The following is a 24,019-nucleotide window of genomic DNA, read 5'->3' on the forward strand; positions in this document are numbered from 1 at the left end:
GGTTAGGGTTAGGGTTAACCCTAACCCTAACCCATGTAAATGGGTGAATATATATTTTATGCAACTGATTCGATAAACACATTGTTATTGTTAACTTAACCTAAACAATTAATAAACATTTTTTGATTATTGAAGTAAAACTTAAATCAAATTAAGAAAATAAAGACTTTATTCGTAAATGACCGAATTATTTCACTTTATTTCTCATTTTAATAGAATGCAATGGAATCCAACTGTGACCTACTCTGACGAAAGTCAGATTCTGAACAATACTGTGATTTGTGAGAGTCGTATTAACTTATTACATTGGTCTGGAATACTGAATTCTGATTGGTCAATGGCGGCATTTCCTGTAGCCCTCAGATTTCCAAATACTCTAATACGTTATCTAGATGAAAACATCATATTGCGATTTATAACTTTGGTTAATGGAGACGCAATGTTGCTGTAAATTACAGATTGCTGTACTGGTTCATCAAAACATGACACAGATGTTTGCCGACTGCGTTTTTGCTGTTAGAAAACGTCTGTCATGTAGACTGACACTAAGTGCAGTAAGAAGAGCTACAGCAGTAATTTATGAACCAAGTCTGGTTTTTTATTCTCTTTTTGTTTATTCACCTGCTTGCCATCTTGTGCACCCTTGCCCTTTTATTCACATTTTTTCTCAAGTGTGAAAACAGCATTAGCACTGCCAAAATGAAACAGAAGGTGAAGGGTGCATTCTTTCTTATGCGTCCTTTTGTTGATGTTATGCTTTTCAAGACCATTATTAATGCATCCAAAGTCTGTATTATCACTACACTTTGTAAGATAGTACATAAAGCCATTGTGGCATTTGTTCTGTTCAGTTATAGCCAAAAAAAAAGCCTTTTTAACGTGATTAAACTGTGTATATATATATATATATATATATATATATATATATATATATATATATATAAACACACACACACACACACACATATACATACATATACATACATATACGTATATTGTATACCCTGATTATCCAGTCTGTTGCTAGAGCTCACTTGTTACTCTCTATTCGTTCTCAAAATAGACCCTGCAGAGGCACTTAAACCAAGTGTGGACAAAAATTTGACCTAGTAGTGAACTCTGAATGAACTGGCTTTGATAAAAGGGGTAAAAAAGTCATGGCAGCATCAACAAACCTCGGTGAACCCAATCAAGTATTGCAAAATATGAAATTTGTTATGTCTGATTCCTTTTAGCTTACGTTATTTACATTGGTAGACTTAATTTGTTATGGTGGCATAATGCTTTCAAAACACTTTTAGAGTTGCTTTGATGCATAAACAAATCTTTGATCTCATTAAGTCAATTTCATTTTTGGGATCTTCTGCCTCTTCACTAGGAAATATTTACCCCAAATCGCCTCATATCAGTAGAAAATTACATTCCTGAGGTGACCGGTCAAGAGGGAAAACAGGTTTATGGTGAAAATTGGAAGGAGCTTGATGAAACCCTTTTCCAAGCCCACCATGGGTTACTGATTTTAGCTGGGGTTTATAAATCAAAAGGTGTAGCAATGGGGATCCTATTGAATGCTAACACTGTCAGAGCCGCATTTCCCGCTACAACGTCCCTGGAGACATTCCCTTTGATGACAGAGAAAGTAGGCCTACTTGACGTGAACGTGATAAATTCGCTGCGGTCGGGGATGTGTGGGAAAAAAAGATGTTAAAATATGGCCTCTCATTTACAGTGTGGCTCCCCGTGTGACTGTGGATTAATGCTTCTCTGTGAACGTCGTTTATTCAGCCTGTATATGTCAAATGCAACAGCAAATTTTACACTAGCAAAAACAGATATTCCCAGATGTGGAAAGCAACATCTTTTGTCCTTTTCCAGACACTGTTTGCAAGAAACGCTACACTTAACCCTTGTTTAACCTGTTGTTATTTTAAACTACGTTAAGCGATGTTTTATGGTAATAATTTTGAGGTAAAGTTAGGCCATTGTGGAGCAGTAGTGTGCAAAATAATTCCATTTGCTACATTGCGACAGTTGCCGTGTAAAAAATATGGTGCTTAAGGTTTTTGGAAAACAACTCTTTGAAAACTATTAAATATTGTTTTTGAACTGTTACAATAAGCTGAATTTCAACATCTGGGGGGAAAAAACTATTTAAAATGACTAGTTTATATTAAATGTTTACATTTATTGGCTTTGTAGTAAGTCGGGAACATTTCTAAAGATGCAGAGTTATTTAAACAGATCACCAAATTTTGTATTAAATGTGCAATATGAAGGAATTTGAAGATCATTCAACTAAGGTTACATCTGAAAAAGCCAATCTATACAGTGCTAATAAACGGTTGTCTTACCAACATAAGATACCAACATCACCAAGCCTTTTCACTGGATAAGCAGAGAAGCCACAATGAATGGCCAATTTGTGGCTTTGTGAGGACTTTAATCTGTGTCAAGCAGTATTCAGTCAGAATGACGAAAAATGCTTAATTGGTTTTTATTCAAGAAGCCTTTGTTAGACTGGCTAATCTCAAGCAACTATCTGAAGATGTTTATGAGTGAAAATGGCTTGGAATTCATTATGCACATAGATGGTTTTTAAATAAAGATTTCTTTGTATATCAGCCCGTGTCTGCTAGTTATTATTTTTCACACGCACAGAGATTCTCTCTCAGTTTCGGTGGCCATTACATTCTCTCAGAATCAAATATAAGCCTCAGATCTGATCTAAGGCACAAGTCACTAGGGAACTAATCTGGGCTGTGTGATTACCAGACGGAGAAAGCAAGAGAGAAGCCAATGTAGCCATACTGAGAACATGAAGAAAAATACCCAGAATACTCTAGATAGTCAGAGGAGAGAGACAAACATGGAGAGAGATAAGACTGGAGAACATCAGACAAAAACAAGGTTAGAAGACAGATGCTGGAAGAGAAAAAACAAGACAGGAGTTAAAAGGTTGAATTATAATTGGTACCAGCAGTTCTTAAAGGGACAGTTCAACCAAAAAACTCTCCTATTGTTTACTCACCTTCATACCCTTCCAAAGCTGTATGGTCATTAGCCAAGTCCTGTTGTGATTCTTAGCTCTGATCCATCTAGTCACGATCCATGAATGTCCAAACTGGTTGATAAATTGAGCTGATGGAGTCGAGGTCAACCTGGTAAGCCACCTCGGTCAACTGGATTACAGCTGGTAGACCTTGCAGGGGACTGGTTGAGCTGGTAAACAGTGTTCCAAAGTTAGTTGACCATCTTGGTCAACTTGGTATGACCTGGTTATTGGAAAGCATTATCGGAAAACATCTTCAAAATAAAGTTCAAAATAAGTGTAAGAAAAACATGCACATTGTAATATATAGTGTATTATAATATAATATACTTCTGATTGCTGGCCCATCAAGACTAAAATCGAAACCCGAATGGTGCTACAAAGACTTCACATTCCTGCTGATGCACACAAAAAGTTTAGTATCTTTCCCACCAGCATATAAAGGTTCTGATAAGTGAAATGATAATGCCAATGAAAAGAAACACCTCAGCAAAAGATGGCTAATACTTAAGCCCAAGGACAAAAGTAGAGAGATAGAGAGCGAGCTTACTTTGGATAAAAAACTTTATAATACCAGGCACAAGGGAATAACATCGAGATCTGATGTATTAATTATTCTATTTTGGGAGGAAATTTTAGAGCGGGAAAAATTTTACAGAACAGATAAAGGAATTATTCAGATTACATATATTTGTTCGCCCCTATCTCTTTCTGACATTCTTTTGGGGTCATATGTTAACTCTTAATCCTTCTCTATTTCAGGTAAGCTACTTTATTCACATAATAACCTTTGATAAAATGATCTCAAATTATATTATGACGACAGACTCAGTTGGTTTCTCTCAACAAGCCTTTAAAGTACAACTGATGGTACTTTTGAACAGCAGTTTTTGGGATTCTCATCAGGGGCGAATGACTGGACATTTTCCCATCCACATGGTTGCACAGGTCTCGCTACTTAAGGAAATCAAATCAGCTTCCAGCTTTCTGAGTTTTAATTAATGGCACAACACGAGTTTGAATATCATTATTTTGTTCTGTGTGCTCTATGCTGCAATTCAATTAAAATCCTTTGGTTTTTGGTCCATGTCTAAATGATAAAAAACACTTGTCGCTGATTAGCAATAGCAAGTATCAAAATGGTTTGTGAGCCTGTCTTCGTTTTTGTTCACGTCCTAACAGTTAATTCAAAGAAAGCTGGAAATGGTTCATTTTGAAATTGTTTAAATCTCTGGTACAAATGTTTTAGTGTAGTTTTGTTGGCGTGGAAGCTGGTCTAGAACACCTGCTCGAAGCTAGTTGTTAGCATTCCCATTCATCTCAATGGCAGTAGCTTGGCTTAACTCCATAAGTACACAAAAATGAGCACTGGTAAAACATCTACTGTAATAAAATTAAGTATTTCTGATCTTTATGCTACTTTCTGAAAAAAAAAAAAATGCTGCAAAAAAAAAAAGCCCATGTGTGATCACATGTTAAAAGCCAGGTGTCATAAAGGTCCAAATTGTTGTGTATTTGTGGTTTTGCCAGGTAATTCATTCGATATGTTCCACCCCAACTTTCTGTTTTATTAAATGTCAACTCCGAAAAAAAAAAAAAAACAAACAAACATTAAAACCATTTATGGAGCCTTTATGGGCTGGTATTGGCTTCTGTTGCTTTTTAATCAAGCTGTGCAGCAACACAAACATCAAGCTCTGGAGCCAACCACAAAGACCTCCGCCAAGCCGGCAATTTTCCTCACACGTACTGAGAACACCAAGTACTAAACCTTTGTACATTACTCCACATCACTGTGACGAGATCTGCAACACACCATGAAATTCGGAAGATCACAGCAACACGAACCCTGTGAAATGGAGACATGGGGGAGTTGCGGAAGATGAAAACGAGAGGGTTCCTCAGTGTTATCCGTCTCGCGCCCCTGGGGGAACTCTTTTGTCAAGAATGGAGGCTTGACAGCAGGAGAAACGGTAAACGATTTGACGCTTCTCGCCGGAGACTTTTGATTCATAACTTCTTTTTAACTAAAGCGGCCTAAGCATGCGAAATAAGGTCAATTTATTGTCAAAACCTGAATTGACAAGCCTATAAAAACGTGCAACATCAGGTCTGGAGATATATTATGGTCATTTGGGCAGAATAATAAATGAATTAATTTTTTTAAAACACATTTTTAAAGGATGACTTTCTAATGCACTTTGCGGTTTTCTTTACTCAAGCCACTGCTTTATTCTCATGCCCATCTCACATGTCTTATTGCTGTCCTCTCCATCTGAATATCTGTCTAATTTATTCATTATGGATCTATGCACTGTACACTCTTAATAACCAAAGCATCTTTTGTTTTCATACTTCACAATCGATCTAGCCCAACATTGAATAGAAAATCCCTGCAGAATCTATGTTCTCTTGTTTTCTCCTAGTTGATGGGTTTTGGCCTTGTGATTCTGCTGCAGACAGACTATGACCCTGCTTCTGCAAGTGCATTATGGGAATGTTCCCTGTTGTTTCTTCCTATTCTCAGACTGATCATTAGAAAACACGGTACATGAACAGCTCAAATCTTCCATACCCCCTCAGTTTTTTTGCTCTACCTTCTCTATCAGGTGGTCTGTTTTAATAGCATTTTTCCATTTTCCTGCTGGAAAAAAATCTGTAGTTGCACTGATGATACATATGCTAGCTGGTTGGCCAGTAGTTCAAGGTGGTCTACCAAGTCAACCTTTGGCCCCATCATCTGGTGGTCCATCTGTTTACAGCCCAGTTTACACCTGAATAGGAATGTTATACCAGATGTAAGACACCTTCATGGTTTTATAGCCATAGTTTCTAGCAGGGCTGAATGGAAGATATGGAAAGACCTCTTTCTTAGTCTCTTTCTTATTCACTGTCTCTTTGCACTTGCAACGTGAGTCACATTCCCGATGTTCTATGAGAGACTCAGCCCCATGCATGTTACAGAAACAGCAGCGTTTTCCGATAAAGGATGACCCCTGCGGGTTGAGTGGGAGGGGAGTGTTTGTTTGTGTGTGAGAATTTTGTGGGTGGATTAAGAACCTGCTACTCGCAGGTCAATTACCCTATTAGCTCCCTGTCGGCATGCCCAGTTACCATAACAACACACTCTTACATCAGTATTTCAGATTCCAGACAAGCCAGTTCAGAGTTAGAGTTCTAGAACACTTGTTGGATCCTGTGTCCCTATCACATGTTGACGGAATTACTGGCAAATTGTCCACAGATTTGTTGTCCATGCTCGAAACTCCAAAACTGTTGTTTTTGTAATTGTTGCTGATGACTTCAGAATGCTATACGCAAGCTACTACCATTATCTAACAACAAACAATTTTAGCCTTTAGCAGAAAGCATATGTAGAGTCATTCCCATGTGATTTGTTACTCCGGAACACAAGCATGTTGGTATGTTTTGTGGAAGCTCTTGGGGTGTTCAACGCATCTACTTGTTAGTGTAGACTCCAAGCCCTGTAAGGGTGTCTTATAAAGGAAACATCTAAAATTTATATGGACAAAATGGCTCAGGACTACATCATGCTGGGAAGAAAGTGTGATTGCTGCTGGAGACCGATTAGCAGGAATGAGACCTCAAACCATGTTGTTTGTTGAGAAAAGATGTTTTTTTCGTGCACATCAGCATTCTGGAATCTTATGTGCATAAAACAGATCTCTTCTCATTGACTAACATACATCGGAGTACTGGCTCAACCCCTGCTAACCTCACATGATGCAGGTCTGATGTCATCATGTGTTTGGAAACAGCACTCATGCCTTCAAGTAGAGAAAGACTCACAGGACCTCGTTTATTTCACTTCACTTCAGGTTCTGCAGATCCCACATGGCCATCTCTCGATTCTGGAAGTCAACATGCGAGAGATGAAATATTTTATAGCTCCAGTTGTTACACTGAGTGAAACGTAAAGTGAGGTGAAATGCTGTTTGGATGTATTTACAACAAACCTCAGAGCTAGAGCTGTAATTCATGAAAAATTACCGCCTTAATTTTTCTTTCCATCCTGCTACCTCTGCTTTCCTCATTTTCTCCATTTCCTTTTTATCCCCCACCCTTTTTTTTTCTTCTTCGTTTTCCATGCTTCTATCATCCATCTTCCAGTTGTTTTCCCTTTTATCCTTCATCCATCTTCTGTTTTATTCCTTCATTCCCGTTTCTCTTTTTTTTCCCTTGGGTGGTCAGTTCATTCCTTTCTTCTACCATTTTTGCTTCCTCCCTTGATTTTGTATCTTTTGTTTTAAACCCTACTTCCATTCATCATGCTTCCTCCTTTATTTACTCCATTTTCCTTCCTTCTCACTTTTTGTTCAATTTTTTTCATTCTCTATTTTTTCCTTCCTCCTTTCTTTTTTCTATTCCCTTCTATTTTTCTATTCACTGCTGGCCTTTTCTCACTCACTCCTTCCTTCCTTTATTTTTTCTTCTTCATTTTCCTTTGTGTTTGTGCCCTCCTTCATGTTCTTTCCCTAATCCATTTTTCTCACTTCTGTCCTTTCATGCATCCTTCCATTTTTCTATGTGTCCTCTTTCCCTTCTTTTAACTTCTATTTTTTATTCTCATTTCTCTCTTCTACAAATCCTTCCATCCTCCATTTTTCCTCTTGCTTCCTCTTTTTTTCTTTTCCTACCCTCTCCTTTTCCCATATAAACTCCACCACATTTCTCTCCCTCTCCTCTTAATGTTCTTGCTTTTTTTCCTCTCTCTTTCTACTGAGTAATGGAAGATGAATAGATGATGTACACTTCAGTACTGACGGATTACAATATGGGCAGGGCTTCATAAGAACACAGGCCAATGAAATGGGAGCGCCACAGTTTCTATTAGCAATGCAGTCACACCAAATATATTGTGTTTCTTGTCAAGTGCTTCTCTAAGTAACAGTTCTTTCTCTCTGTCTTATTTACTCATGTACTCGTAATCTTACTCTTTGAAAGAGCAGCGATCACTCAGTAGACTATGACAGTCTGTGGCAAAGCTTGTGTCGTATTCACATTAATACTATTTAAAAAGCTTTTAGAGAAGAGAGGTGAATCAAGCCTGACACTTTTCTCTCCATATACTACTCACGTTCATCTGTCCTTCACCCTTTTGTTCATTTTTAATCTTCTTTACCACAATTCTTTCACCATATTTTCGTTTTCACTCATTCTTTTTACAGGTTCTATCTCCTTTACCCCTTTCCTTTTTCTCTGCCATTTTCTTGATAGTATCACCATCACTCTTTTTTCACAACTTGCTTTTCTTGTTTTTTCCCTCTATTTTTTTCCCTGTGCTTTTCTCTCTCTCTCTGTGTATTTCATGTCCTCTTCCCCTAAACCATCTCAATTCCCATCATGCCTCTGTCCTCTTAGCCTTGATTTCAGGGACTTTCCACTCCGAATCTGTCCATTTCTTTCTTACCTTTTCCGTAATCTGCTTCTTTTCCCATTATCTCTGTCTGGTCCTTTCGCTCTTTTAGTCCCTCTCTTTCTCTCAGTCCCTCGTTCTTCTTTAGTTCATGCCTTCTGTGTGTTTAATCAGTCCGTCAGTCGGCCTGCTCTGCAGGGAGAAGCTGAATTATTGATTGAAAAGTCGAGATGAAAAGGAGGTGAAGTAACAGAGGGAGGGGAGAGACAGATACAGAGCCAGCTGAAAACATGGGGACTGAGAGGAGGAGAATGTATTTGTAGCTTTGGAGATTTTTATAAATGATATATGTGTGTTGTGGCCTTTTACCATTTATTATAGGCCAAGTGTGTGTGTATATACTAGGACAACCTTACGTTAATTGCAATTACATTAATGTTTTTAATGAATGCTTTAATTTAGAGTGACTTGCAAAAAAGGAACAATTCGTAAAGTTTGGAATTACATTTTTCTTGTGTATCATCATATATAGTACATTAACCCAGCCCAAAACACATTACAATAAAATCATGCAAAGTTGCCATTAAATATACTTCTTCAAAACATCTTCCGAATCTATTTAACCTAAGAACAAGCAATAGGAAACATGCTATCACAACTTTGGTATTACGTAAAAAATAATGTTGATGAACATCGAGAGGACGGACTGTCACAGTTTCCCGATGCAACGTTTCGCCTTGTGAATCTGCCAGTCTTATTTTAATTAAATGATACGCCTATTGGAGAAGAGGCAAGAGAAAACTAAAATAGAAACAACTGGCGCTGCTTTGCATAAATATGCATAACGTCCTATAAAAGCAGACTGGAAGAAACCCTAATTTGCATGTAATCCATAACCAGATTTTGAATTCGGGAAAGGGATTCGGCTGTCGTTGACACAACAGAAAACCAGAGGATTAGGTAATTAGGAAAGCTCAAACGGCTTTCCGCAGAGAGGAGGTGAGGCTTTTAGAGGCTGTCCATCAAGCTCATATGATTCCTGCCATTGACCTCAGGATAATCGCTCTCTGAGCTTCTGTTCCAAAACGCTGTGAATGGCTTAATGTCTTTCCCACGATTCCTATAGCGAGGCTCAGGTATGCCCAAGTATCCAAGTTCCTTGAGAAAACAACGTAGAAACAAAGACTTAATTTCTTTGCTTTGCTACAAGCATTTTTCTTGTTTTAACACTGTTGCAGGAATTGCAGAAATTCCATGTTGATGGGTTTAAAAAGAGGAGATGTCTTGCGAAACATTTACGTTCCCCCGAGAAACCTTGAGTTTGTTGGCCCCCCAAAACTACCTTCTGTAAAAGGATTGTTTTTCCCTAGTGAAACTTTGTATTTCCTTGCAAAACGATAGTGATGGAAATCATATGTGGTGAGTATGCATGGTTTTTGGATGGAACAATAGTTTGTGAGAGACCAGAATTGTTTTGTGATAAAATGAGGAACTATAAAGGTTTACGAGAGAACATATGATTTGAGAGAAAACAAACTTTCTTGTTGGAATGTTATACTTTGAGAGAACACAAACTTTCTTGCAGATGTTCTGTGGGTGATTGCAAGTATATTGGGCAAACATAACTGTTTTGTGAAGGAGTGCAAATGTTTGGTAAGCAAACTTTCAATGAGAAACAGCGTTTTGTTTTCAAGGAAACTGCAAGTTTCTCAGTAGAACAACAAGAGAATGCAAATGTTTTACAAGTGATCACAAACATTACAATTTTGAAAGAGTGAAAATTATTTCCAATCAAACATTCAATTGGTAACAATGTATTTCAGCGAGAAAATCGTTTTTGTTTCCTAACGAATGCCAAATTTCTCAAGGGAAACGCAAGAGAATGCAAACTTAGTGGGGGAACGTAATTTTTGCAAAAAAAATTCCAGTGTGGAACACTGTAGTTTTGTTAGAGACTGTAAATGTTTTGTGAGCGAATGCTAATTTTGTGAATGAATGCCGCGTTTCTCTGGGAACATTATAGTTTTGCAAGAGAATGCAATTTTTAATGTTTTTTGCAAGCAAATGCAAAAAGTTTCCCTTGGGAACACAACAGTTTTGTGAGAGAATGCGATTGGTTTGTGAGAGAGTGGAAATGTTTTTCAAGCAAACACAATGTTTCTCAGGGGAACACAATAGTTTGCCATAGAATGCAAATATTTTGTGAGGACGCAAAGACTTATATATTTCTGGGAGAATTTGTGATGCTAGATTTCCTCCCATCTGTGTGTGTTTTTTTCCCCATCTCCCATCATTTCCATCATTTGTGGCTCTGTAAAAAGTTGATGTGTCAGACCTGTTAAAATGAGTTAGTAAATGATGACAGAATTTTAATTTGTGGGTGAACTATTCCTCCCACTAGGCTAAACAACTCCTATGCAAAATTCAAAAGCCCAGAGTGAGTTTTAGCCATGTTATACTCCAACATCCACACTTGGACTCCAGATCAGAGCTGACCCGTTTAAACTGTGACCCATTTGAATCCATTGGAGAGTTCCTGTCATGGACTTACTGTTTCAAAGCTGAGAATCAGAACTTAGACCCTTTGATTCAGCGACTCTGTCACATCCCCAAAAAACCTTTTTAATGTTTTATGTACCGTGATTTCAAAACCGATGCCGCTCTGCGTCCCATGAGTTGTCTAAAATATGAAAACGCACTCATTAAAATTACCTTATCCTCAACAACTCACAGTAAGGACGTGATGGTACAACCAAAGATGCTTGACGATGAGGTTTTGCATGCATGTCTCGTAAATCATAAACTAATACTGCATAATCACAAAATTATTACAGTGACTCATAGCTCTGTATTCGCTCTTAAAGTCTCATTTGGTCTCAAAAGTGCACTAGGGTCCCTTTCATGATTAAATTAGATGGTTTGTCCATGTTGTAGCAGTGTTATGAAGCTGCGGCAGTGAGTTGGTAGGCATAGACCATTAAAGTCTGTTTACAAGACCCGGAGAACACACTAAATTAGCGAAGTGTTTGAAAGGCAATAAAACTGCACTTTCAAAGGGATCCCAATTCCTAAGCAGCTTTCACAACTGTGAAGAAATGACAAGAGAAATGCTGCAATAAATGCTTAATTTGAAGTTTTGAGAAGTAATTACGTTTCTCCTCTATCAGTTGGAAATGTGCAAAACACATTTATACAACTTTTAAAAGTGGACTACAAGAGCGAATAAATTGTGAAGGAAAGAACAAAGACTATAAAGCAAAAATTGCATTGCAGAAATATTAGTGAAAAAATATATGGCCAGAACTGAAATATACTGTACTGAATAAATGTGAACAGAATATAAATGCGGTTTTGCTGAGATTTACCCGCCTAAATGTTCTTCTCCATTTTACAGTCAAGTAGGATTTATAGTCTAACTGGATTTTAAGTTAAATCACCATTAGTCCTGCTCAGTGTCAGTATGTTCAAAAACATATGTACCCTAAGGCTACGCTGGACTTCCCAGGTAACAAGCTTCTGAAATGTTCTGAGTTTTCTAGCGACCAATATCTGCCACTTTCAGACTAAACCATTTTCAGCTACACCAACTAGTGTCATAAAAATCATTTCCCAAAGAAAAAAACCTTGTAGGAAGCCTGTACTGAAAGCCAAGGTGAATCCCATCAGTCAAACAGCTGTTTAATTATAATAAAATAAGAAATAATGTGGAGGCCAAGGAAAGCAAAAAGATAAGATGGTGTAATTAAATCAGTTAAATAGAGAGATTCTCCTCAAAGATTCACATTTGTCTTCATTAATGTCAGTTTCTGCTTTTACAAAGTGTCTACTCCAAACTACACTTCTCCAGATTTTTTTGTATAAAATATACATAACAGGTTTTGTGATTCATCAATACCCTTTTTATAAAAATATGCTTTTGTCTTGAGACGTAAGACGCAACCATTTCATAAACATATACATCTTAGATCTGATGCAACACACAAGCAATGCTTGTGTTCTCACTCAACTCACAGCAACCTCATAAAATACCCCTGCAACTGCATGGCAACTCCACACAGATTGGACATTACATACAACACCCTAGCTAGGTACAGATGGCTTACTCATTATGTTAGCTCTAGCAACCACACAAAACACCTGTACATAGCAACTCACAAAATCCAATCAGGACACTTTAGTAACCATATCAAAGTGCTACAACATGGCTGGGTATAGATAGTTTACCCAAAAACATATTAGCATGCTTTAGCAACCACACAGAACACCCTTAACTGCAATTTGCTAAATTAACACCTTAATTGCACAGAAACTGTCCTGAAGACTAGCCAAAAGACACAAATTGTGGCTGTAGAATTGTGGCTAGCTACCGAGAGCTAAGCGATTCACATGTGTTATGTTAGCATACCCTAGCAATGACACAAAACACCCTTGAAACTGCATATAAGTTAATTCATTATACGCTTTCACTACATAGGAAACACACCCGAAACTACCCGCAACACATTAGGATTGTGGCTAGCTACAGATTGCATAGCATTCCGTTAAATCCATTCAAAACACTCACAAGTGTTAGAAATGTGGCTAAATATAAATAGGTTGGCTATTAGCATGTATATATTATCACATATCACATAGAACACCTTTAAATCTGCATAACAATTTACTAAATCCACTCAGTACGTTTTCACTGCAAATAACTTCTAACATGTTCTAGGTAGTTCTTACTACAGATAGCTTAGCAATTCACATGTCGAATGTGAACATGCCTGGGCAACCACAAATGCATAGCAATTTGCTAATTTCACTCAAAATGCCACCCTAAGGAAAATTAGTAAAAAATTAGAAAAGTTTAGTAGCCATGGATTTTTTTAAATACCGATTACTATTTGTATAATTACAGTTTCACTATACCACGGTTAAATTAGCACAGCATAACATGGCATAAGAAATGCTTTTCATAACAAACAGAATTGTTTGTAGCTACAGATAGCTTAGCCATTGACATTTCCAATGTTAGCACACCACCAACACACAACACCCTAGAAGTTAAAATAATCAAAAACAGATGGCTAGTACAGATAACTTACCCATAAACATGTCTAATGGAAGCATGCTAACATACTATTTAACCGTGTAAGTTTACGCAAGTTGACAAAACTGTGTCTGTGTGTTGCTGAAATATACTAAAATCATTTTAAAAACTTTTCTCCAAAGTTTGGGTAGTGATTCTGAGGCTAACCGAATTCAACATTGCGTACCTGCTGTTCAATCGGTCGGCATGAAAGAAACATTGTGTGCACATTCAACCCTGCCCTGTGGGGACAGCGAAAAAGAATCAAAATACCAACTGATATAAGATTTCATGTTTGATTGTCATATAAAATATCTTGTGATGGCTGAACCAGAGTGGCATGCTAAGGCTAATCTGTTCCTTTCCCATTGAATGACAGAATTATTCATGAAATGATAATATATTTCATTGTCATCATTCAGAGTTAATGGTTTGTGTCAGGCTCAAGATCTGTCAGCAGCCCCTTATGGAAACAAAATGATATGTACAGACTTGGCACGGTCAAGGGTCCTTGGCTGTGTCGGATGAGTAGGAGATATTTGGATGTCCCCAAAAAAAAAAATTATTATAGTAAAAGCGTCCTTTATCACAAATGTGTATTGAAATACATTTCTTAATCCACATGCACCGATGTGTCAACTCCGAACCCCAAACAACTTAACTACTGCTGAAAATGCAAGACAGGCATAAACATTCATGAGAAACTTTTCAGAAAACATGTGCACTCCTAATTTTAGTCTGAGAATAATTTATGAACTGTTTTAGTTTACGCTTTAATTTGATAGGCCACTTTAGACATTCTACTGACTATAACTTACTTTGTAACTAAATGTCAACTAATTCTCATTAATTTTCAATTACATGTTTACTAACTCGGAGAGTGGACTGTTTAGGGTTTAGGGTTAGCAGAATAAGTTGACATACTTGAAAAGTTTCTTAAAGTCAGTATGTTGAATGTTGTGGACGTATTAAGTACAAAGATATTAAACAGACAGTCTACTATTACTTTAATAACTGCTAGTTGACATGTATTTGCAGAGTTACTTACTGTTGATAGAATGTTTAAAGTGGAAACTGAAATAAAGTCTTACCACATTTTACTGCTAAAACCCAAATCTCTTAAAACACAGATAGTAGCATAGCATGGCTGCTGTCATTAATTCATAGTCACAGTCATTAATATAACTAAAGCTGAGTTTGTATTGTACTGTAAATAGTTATCATTTTAGTAATTTGTTTTAAACTGATTGGTTTTACACAACTACACATAAGTACTAGTAAAACAATGCATTTACAGTTTGTAAAATACACATGGTTTATGGAAGCAATTATAATTGATAAGTAGCAATGATTGCAAAGGTGATTTATTTATAAATATAAATTACTATGGGAACAAGAGTCTACTCAAAGTAATGGGCCCTTGGTACACTAAATATCTTTCAGCTTCTTGCTGAAAAAATTAGTGTCTTTGCTTTGGACAGTACAGCAAGCATTTAACCCACCTTAAGTCTTCAGGACACTATGGAGATACAACATGATCTCAAAATGATTTGTATGATTTGTGTTTGCAGGCACTAAAACGTACAAAACTGACATATTTTTAGCATCTAAACGTACAAATATTTATTTTCTGCTTTTAAAAGGACAAAACTGTCGTATTGTCTACACCTAAAAATGGATTGTCATATCAATGACCTTGTTTGCGACTGCGTTATTAGACTGCACGTTTTATGCTCGTACAAAATATATGTTTAATGCTTGTAAATGTCAAGTATTCATACCTACGTATAAACATGATATCAGGCTTGGAGAATGCAATCAACGCTGTTACTGAGTGTTTGTAGTAAAAAACTTGTCGTTCACTCTCCACACTCCAGCCATATCGCAATCAATGCTTATGTTCTCGCAACAACCACGCTCTTAATGTTCAAGAGTACTGGCCATCCAGCTGATGAAAGTAAATCCTGGTGGACGCGAGTAGAAGGTTGCACAGTTCAACAATCAATTAACTGATTCTCTTTGAACACTAACGCGCTAATGTTTAAAACAAATTGGCTGCGAGCCTCCAAGCACTCTGAAGATAGCATAAGCCCTCGTTGATTACTTGCAGTCTGACTTCCATCCAATTCATTCCTCATCTGCTCAAGTAGAAGCCACGGCTTCTCTTCCACACTTTTAAAGAAAACGTTCAAAGCCTTCGACGCCGCTATCGCGAAGAAGGCTGCTCTCTCTCTTTCGTTCTCTGAAGGGAATGCAATTTTTTTCCTCATCCTAATTGGTGCACAAAAAATCCACCCACCAGCTGTCAGGGGTCCTTAAGGAGAGCACAGGCATGAGCCAATTACTGTCGGATCTGGAGTGTTCTGGATGGGGCCAGTCTGTCACCCCCTGCTCTCCGGCCGGACTCGGAGCCACGCGGCTCCCGCTGACGGGAGGTCAGATGCAGTCAAACGGCCAAGCACACTACCATAACAGTGCTGATAAATGTGGACAGCCCCATGATAAAGGCTTCAAGGAGTGAAAAGGAGGGAGAGATAAAAGCAAAATGAAAAGGCGGTACTTCTATTGAGGATGGGAGATAACCGTATTTAAAGAACCTCCACTGAAGGACCTCCTTGGAAAAGAAGGGAGTGCAATGGCTCTGCTCCAAAATCTAGTGAGCTGCCCATGTAGGCGGCACATCAAGGCATTATAGGCACACTACCAGAAAGTAAAATGCCTTCGAAGAATCCTTGCTATGCGAATTCCAAATATAACTGTAATTATATAAAAAACATAATTTAGTTATTACAACAAAATAAAAGTATGACCTACCGTATTCACTGAAAACTGTATCTGTTTAAAACGATTATTTGAATCGAAACAGATTATTTTATTTTAGTTCATTCTCAGAATAATTAATTTTGAGAACTAAAGTTCTTGGGAATATGAGTGTATGTATATATGAGGAAACTTCTAAAAGAGAAGTAAAGAATTAGAGAAATAAAATTTCTATGCAATTTATATATTGATATAATTGCTATTAAATAAAAAAATTGGTAACACTTAACACAGTGAGTTTTAATTTGATAACCACAATATTTAACCAGAACAAATAATGGAAATGTATCTTTCGGGGTGATCAGATGCAAAATGCACTTCACAAGTTGTTTGAACATAAAGGTGTACTTGAAGTGCGATATACATCCGTCCTATAATAATAAAAATCCACCCAGTTTTTTTTTAACCCTAGGATTCTCTATTTAGGCTCTTCTGAGATTCCTGGCAGAATGATGTAGTTCTGCACAGGCCACTCCCACAATAGTTAATTGACGAGTTTTTACGTTATATACGAGTTATTATTAAAATCAAAAGTTGTTTACATTTGTTAATGCAGTGTGAACCAACAAGAACAAAAGATCAACAGTTACACAGCTAACATTAACAGAGTAATAAATGCATTAAAAATAAACTGTGGTTGAGAGCCAATGCATATATTTGAGCAGTGATAAGAAGTTACAAATGCTGAAACATGTCAAATGGTGTGGAATCTGTGAGTGATGAATGCAAGACAGCAAAAAGAGAGCAAATCCTGTGACAGCCATTTCAGAGAATGACAGGAAGTGAATATCCATATGGGCAGCGCAAAACCGTGTTCATCTCTCAGCGCTGACAGCTTGAGATTAACCCCGAACGCAGAGTCCAAAGGCCAATGCATGTCGGAGAGAGAGAGAAGACGAGGAACGAGCCAAATGACAAGGAAGACATTATAGGAAAAGCAATTCAGAATTAGCCAGAAAAAGAAAGCAGAAAGAGAGTCAGTTAGCGGTTTGATTATGTCATTGTACAGTGTTTTCAATACATGAGAATTTGCTGAAAATGTACTCACCCTCAGGCTAGCCAAGATGTGAATGAGTTTGCTTCGTCACCAGAACAGATTTGGAGAACTTTTCATTACATCACTTGCAATGAATGGGTCCCGTCAGAATAAGAGTTCAAACAGCTGATAAAAATACCTAAAAGTTGTGCATTTTTAAGAAACATTTCGAAGCGTTTTTACCATCAAACTGTTGTTTCCACTTAAAATACTTTATTATAATATCGCTTTCTCCGGTGAACAAGTAGCCTTATTATAGAATAGAATAGTTTTTTGGCCAGAGGCAACAGTTTAACCATAATTTTGGCTTTGCCTCTTATAAACAATTAGTTTTTTGCAAGATGTGAACTGGGGTGGTGTGGATTATCATGATTTTTAGTTTTCAGCTCTTTAGATTCTAATTCTGATGGCACCCATTCACTGCAGAGGATCCACTGGTGTGATGTAATATAACATTTCTCAAAAAATTGTATATTACAAATATTTATATATAGAAAATATTATTACAAAATGTAACTTCAGATGAAGTAACAAACTCATCTACATCTTACAGCAGATTTTCATTATTGACTCTAATCACTTAGTGGACTGCAGAAAATATCAATTTCATAACAGCTGATGGTGGATTATAAAGGTGAACGATCTGCGGTTGTGTTAATTTATTTATTTATTTTTTACCTAAAACTCCTAAATGGGCCCATCTGTTGAGAAACTGTGTTGTTATGCAGAGCTAAAAATAGCCGTCTGTCTCCATGGAGAGCTAAAGGTTGAGTGGATGCCGGACAGACAGGTAAGGACGCGCGGCTTGAGGTGATATACACATAATAGAGAATATATGAATGCAAATTTCCATTTGTAGTCATTGCTCAGCACAATATACTGTATGTGCAAAGCCGCATAACATTTTTGCTGCTTCTAGCACATGTAGGAGACAATGGAGGCCAATGTTGAATTTGAGATAACCATTACAGGTGGTTTTAATTTGAACAAACATCTCAAGGAAAACACCTACATTAGCATTTTTTCTCAAATAGCACAACTACATGTTCTGCCTGACTCAAGTTTTTGTCATATATTTTGCGCAATTCTTGTAAAATTCTTGTAAGTGCAACTTTAAGTCATTACGATTGATTTAGTAAAATATTTGTTAATCGTGATAAAACCGAATTTCTTTATCTTTCGTCTCGTCTTTCTTCTCCTTCCCATTTTGCAGATTGAATCAGTCGTTAAGATAAGGTTCAGACAGAAGAGATACAGCGCTTTCAGATTCCAACAAACTCTAAACGATCTTTACATGCCAAGCAAAAAAATCTTCTCTATTCGCCATCAAATAACTGCCACTGTTTCCCTGAAATATTGTTGCACCTTTCAGAATTACTTACCCCATTTGTCTTCATTACGCATCTTATTTAGAAATTGTTTTTCAAAAGTTGTCTGGCCTGGAGAGCTGCCCAATTCTTGAAATTGGATGTGTTTTGGCTCTGAAAACAGCAGAAATTGAATTAATTTGTGAAGCAAGCCACCAGTGTCCTCAGACATCAGAGAAATGGCTCATTGAAAAGATGAACTACACTCTGAAGCTGGAAATAGTGCGTTTGTGTATGTCTAATGTAAAGCTTACTGAAAATGCAATCAAGAATTTTGAATCAAACTTTTTTTGAATCTATTAAACAAAAGGTAAACATTGATTAAAGCCATGAACAAGAGTTGGAGCATCAAGTCTAAATCAGCAGGTGCTTCAAACAAGTGTAATGAGAAGTTGTAAAAATAAATATAAAAACATGTGATCCAAAACTAAACGTAATCCTAAATCCAAACACTTTACCCAAACCCCTAAAACTAAACATTACTGTACTAGGAAAACCTGTACGTTTTCATACAATCTAAGTCAAATAACGTGTGATTTTTCCATATTGTATGAATTATCATGAGAACACTAGATGTTCTGGTCCATTGAAAATATAAAGTACTCTCTACGTTTCTAATCTAAGATTTTGGAAGAGAATGTTGGCGCCTATAAACACCTAAAGCTAAATGTTAGTTAAAGCCATGAATTAGTGGTTAGACCAAATGACTTGAGTTCAAGTCAAAATCAATGGGTGCGCCAACAGTGTCCTGAGTCATAAAAATTTCAATCATTTTACCCAATACTTAAAATTGTTATAAGAAGAAAAAACAATAAAATATTTCATACAATTCAAGTTGTACAACATTGTGTGAATTTGCCATACTGTACACATTCTTACGAGTGTGTTTGAGGATCTGGACTAAATTCATGAACGTTTAATCTAAAACTTACTGAAGATATAATCCGGAATTTTTGATCAAACTACTTTAGTCAAAGCCACAAAAGTTTATTTTTCCATCAAGTTCTCTCTTCTTTCCATTACTCTGAGGTCAAAAACATTCCCCAGACAAGTTCTTTGAGATGCTGACCTAAAGTAAACGTAAAGCGCATTAAGAGCCCATTTTACTTTTTTCTCGTTCAAGAACGCAGTCAAGTTAACTAACCTTTGCAGGCCTCATGCGTTGTCGCAGTGGTTGAATTTAGCGTGGGCGGCTGGCTGCTGAGCGCCGGTAGCGCAACAGGAGAATGATGGAGGTGTAAACATCTGTGCACGTCTGAGGAAGTGCGAAGTCTGCATCTCTCTGCGGCACTCATGAATGCTTTATTTACCACAATATGTGTTCACTTTGAATTTAATGACCACCGATGCAGCATGGCCTCTCTTTCCATCCTCCTATAAAGCTGGTTTAATGGCGGAGAGGGGAGAGAGACTCCAATCTGCCAGTTTTTCCCGTTCATCATAAAATCTAACAGCTCTCGCCACACTTGCTAGCTCTCAAAAAGCACTTTGCGAATGTCCATTGCTTTTAAATCAGTTAGCCAAGTGTGTTTTGTTTACAAAGACCATGTGTTATTCGCAACAGCTATTTATTGTAATTCTCTTTGGATTCGGTACATTAACAATTTCTCACCGTCAGCACTTAGCTTTGGTGAAATTATATGGTCGTGCCAGAAGATACCTGGAAATGAGATGAACGAAACCGCTGAGCGGAAGACAGCGGGGAAAGGGGAAAGAGAGAAATGACGGTGCTTAAGAGAAAATGAACAATGATAGATCAGCAAATGACATTGCAAGATGAGAGACGAAGGAGAGAGAGAGGAAGAAAATATAATTATAGCTGCAAGACATTACAGGACAAGCACATCAGGGGAATATATATCTTAATGCCTTTTACAAAGTCTAGAATTGGATACATTTCTGCTTAAAACTTTTGTCCTGTAGGTGGATCAGGTTACTTTGCATAGTTCAGATGTTACTGTCAACCAGTTCCGAAACCATACAAACTTACAATAGTAAGGACAAATGGAAGAAAAAAAACTAAAGGGTTACACTTTTTGGCCATTTTGATTTTACAGTAGGTGGCCCAATTGGAAACTGCTGCTTTACGGTACGCTCAGGGCAATTTATATGAAAATTTGATTTTTATGTAAACAAGTTTTGTGTCAGTACATAGAAGCCTTGTGAAATGCGCTACATCTTCAATTACTGAAGAGCAAATTTACCAAATTTTGGGTTGATTTATCAAGAAACCAGTACATCTTGACTGCCATCTTCATAAAATAATATGACCCAAATAATACTAACTAAATATAATAATAATAATAATAAATGGGACTATGGGGTAAAAAAAACAATGGGTGCTCCATCCCTGTGGTGCTCCAGTAGTACATACTCTAACAAAAATGTATGGTCCAAGCCTACTGTAAAGGTTATCCTAATGACTACACCTACTGTAAATCTAACTATAATTGTGACTGGAACAGCAAAAAAAACCTTGCATGTTTTGATCTTAAATTAATTCCTAAGAGTTTGCTTGGTGCTGTGGACACAACTTTACCTAAGCAAACGAAAAAACACAAGAATCATGTTTCTGTACAAATGGGCACAAAACTTACAAGCTTACAATGGATGAATATTGTGACGCTAGATGGCGCTAGAGAGTTGAAGATATAGACCCCCAAATTGGCACTAAAAATATTGAGACCCAAATGAATCAGTGTGCCAAATTCCAAGTTTTTTTACCTTGAGGTTTTCACAGACTCCCAGTCAGAAGTTAACGACCGATAAGGAAACCAAATGATGATACAATAGACGGCTACACACTTTTGCTGTTTAGTCCCTAATTAAACAGTACTTATGCGGAGACATGTTGAGATGAAAGAAAGAAGGAAAGAAAGAAAGAAAAAAAAAAAGAAAAACACTATGCAAATGCAAAAGGGGGTAATACATGAGTGTTGAAGTCATGTAACAGCCATGGCAAGAATGGATATGCAACACAAATCCTTTGAGAATGAAATAAGCAACTGTTTCCCTCGGGAGGGTAATTAAGGTTTGCAGAATGTTGACTCTTAACAGCCTGTGGCAAAGAAAAGAAAAAAAAAGAAAGAAAGAAAACTGTTCTCTAAGCAACTAAGATCTTCCTGTACTCCCACTGATTTAGATAACCTAATGCTAATATTTATATTAATACTAGTACTACTGCTACTTAAAAAGAAATTACTATAGAGCTAGCAAGAAGATCCGTTTTAAATCTGGGCGATGTAAAATTGCACTTATTTTGCTTTTTCAAGAGGCACCAGAGGATGTCCTGGATCATTTGTTAGCCAAAGGGTTAAAAAGGTTTTTCTATGAATTTTTTATGTTATAAATATAGCAAGGAAACAAGTATGTGAACTCTTGATATACTGTATTCATTTGGTTATAAAATTTCATTTCATATACAGACTTAAGAAAGAAAACTATTCATAAAACCTAGTTCAATAGCTGAATTCAAAAGAAGAAAAAAAAAGTTGTTAGCAAAATTCTCATAAAAAGTTGAAAATATGTACTTTGTAAAACTGACTTAAAAAATTACATAGGAAGTTTTATTGTCCGAGTAAAACTCAGATGACATTGCGGTTCTGCGATCTGGAAAACTGTTTGTCAGACATTCAGATGAGTGAATCCCCTCCGAGAGCTTTAAAAACCAGGTGGGGACACTAAAATGAATCCTAAAATGTGCAGGTAGCCAGAACAACTGCAATTTGCTTGACAATGGTGGGTCTTTCATTACCTTTAGTATCGTTTTTGCACAGCAGGCAAGTCTGAACGTAGGATAATTCTTTCCGCAAATATTATTTTGAGTTCGAAAAGCCATTTAACGCTCTAAAAGCTTAAAAGGTTCCAAATAAGTTACAGATTGCTCTAGTAGAGACGTTTTGAAATCAGAAGAGTGAGATAAATGACATTCATACTGTGATTAATTCATCGCCACGTCTCGAACCATTAAAAAGCATTTTGACTTGTCAAAGCTGGCTAGTAACATGCTAAGACATGCTAATAGTGTGTTAAATTAGAATCATGCTAGCTGCATGCTATAAACATGCTAACTAAACATGGCAACAAAGTATTCAAGTATTAAAACATGGGAAAATGCTAAAACATATCACCAACAAGCAATGTACTTAAACAGCTGCTACCAAAAGTACTGAAACTATAGTTAAACTATGGTTGGTGTAGCAAAACCATGGTTTATTTGTGGTTAACACAGTAGCATACAAGTTTTTTTTTAGAATTCATTTGTGGTATGGTTAATTTTAATAAGGGACGGTCTGACTAAGTTTCTCAAAATTAATCATGGTTTATTGTAGTAAAGTATAGTAACCACGTTTAGTTAGTATTCATGTCCATTTGCATAACCACAGTTTTACTGCAAATACTATTAAACTATGGTTAGTGTAGCAAACCATGGTTAATTTGCGGTTTGCATGGCTTAACTACTTTTGGCTTTAATTGTAATAAAAATTCGTTTATATTTTAGTCATTGCGATTTATATATTAAGTTACAGCTCAGATTTAAGTCAAGACATGCAAACGGTCACCTTCATTATTTAAAATTCTACAAACACTTAATTTTTTACACTGCATGGGCAGCATGACTAATTCATCCTCCCCAGTATGCGACAGAAATAGATATAGCGATAAAATGAATGAGGGAAGGAGATAAAGACAGCGTGGACAGAGAGAGCACACAGCGATGCTGAAGAAAGCGGTTGAAAAAACGTCACGTACAGTTCTGGCCGTTTAGGTGACTAATGCTAGCGATTACAGCACGAGTGATAAATGACTCTGATTAACCTGCAGTCAACGTGAACCCACAGCTGTATGTGTGTGTGTGTGTGTGTCTCTTTCTCTCGCTCAGGTGTTTGATTGCTGTGGTTGTTGGCTGTGCGGGACCCGGCTATACGGGGCTGCTCAAGGGACTGCAGTAATTAAATTCGTACCTGTGGAGTCATTGCACCGTAGAACAGAGCCCATAGAGGAGCTCAGATGTCGGTGTTCATGACATTGTAGCCCAACGAGTCTATTAAAAGGGCTTTCTGCACTTTTGGATGTTCCCTATAAAGAAACAACAAGATGTAAGTCGGATACCGTTTCCGTTCGCTTCTCCTGAAAGTCTACAGTTTCACAAGAAAATGTCGCCAAAAGCAGAATCTCACTTTGCGAAGATCTGGTAAAGCTGCGGTCGCGTCTTGAAGCACCCCTATTATGGATTTTTGAAAATTACCTTTCATGCTGTGTGTAAGTCAATGAAAACATCCTGAAAGTTTCAGCGCAC

At 37.1% G+C, this 24,019-nt stretch overlaps 1 long non-coding RNA gene across 28 annotated transcripts in view; it reads right to left on the reverse strand.

Moving 5' to 3' along the window:
• Window positions 1–24,019, reverse strand: part of LOC122327072 — a 51,477-nt gene that overhangs the window by 11,351 nt on the left and 16,107 nt on the right. For 8 of the 28 annotated variants that reach the window (XR_006247569.1, XR_006247591.1, XR_006247590.1 and 5 more), the window contains 4 exons: window positions 18,736–23,799; window positions 8,481–8,618; window positions 6,786–6,921; window positions 3,029–3,272 (listed from right to left, as the gene is read on the reverse strand). This is a non-coding gene — a long non-coding RNA (uncharacterized LOC122327072). Of the gene's footprint in view, window positions 1–3,028; window positions 3,273–6,785; window positions 6,922–8,480; window positions 8,619–9,476; window positions 9,585–18,735; window positions 23,800–24,019 lie in introns of all 28 variants that reach the window. The other 20 variants (XR_006247583.1, XR_006247577.1, XR_006247572.1 and 17 more) reach the window with 20 other exon arrangements.

The sequence above is a fragment of the Puntigrus tetrazona genome, chromosome 22 (genome assembly GCF_018831695.1).
Source record: "Puntigrus tetrazona isolate hp1 chromosome 22, ASM1883169v1, whole genome shotgun sequence".
NCBI lineage: Eukaryota > Metazoa > Chordata > Actinopteri > Cypriniformes > Cyprinidae > Puntigrus > Puntigrus tetrazona.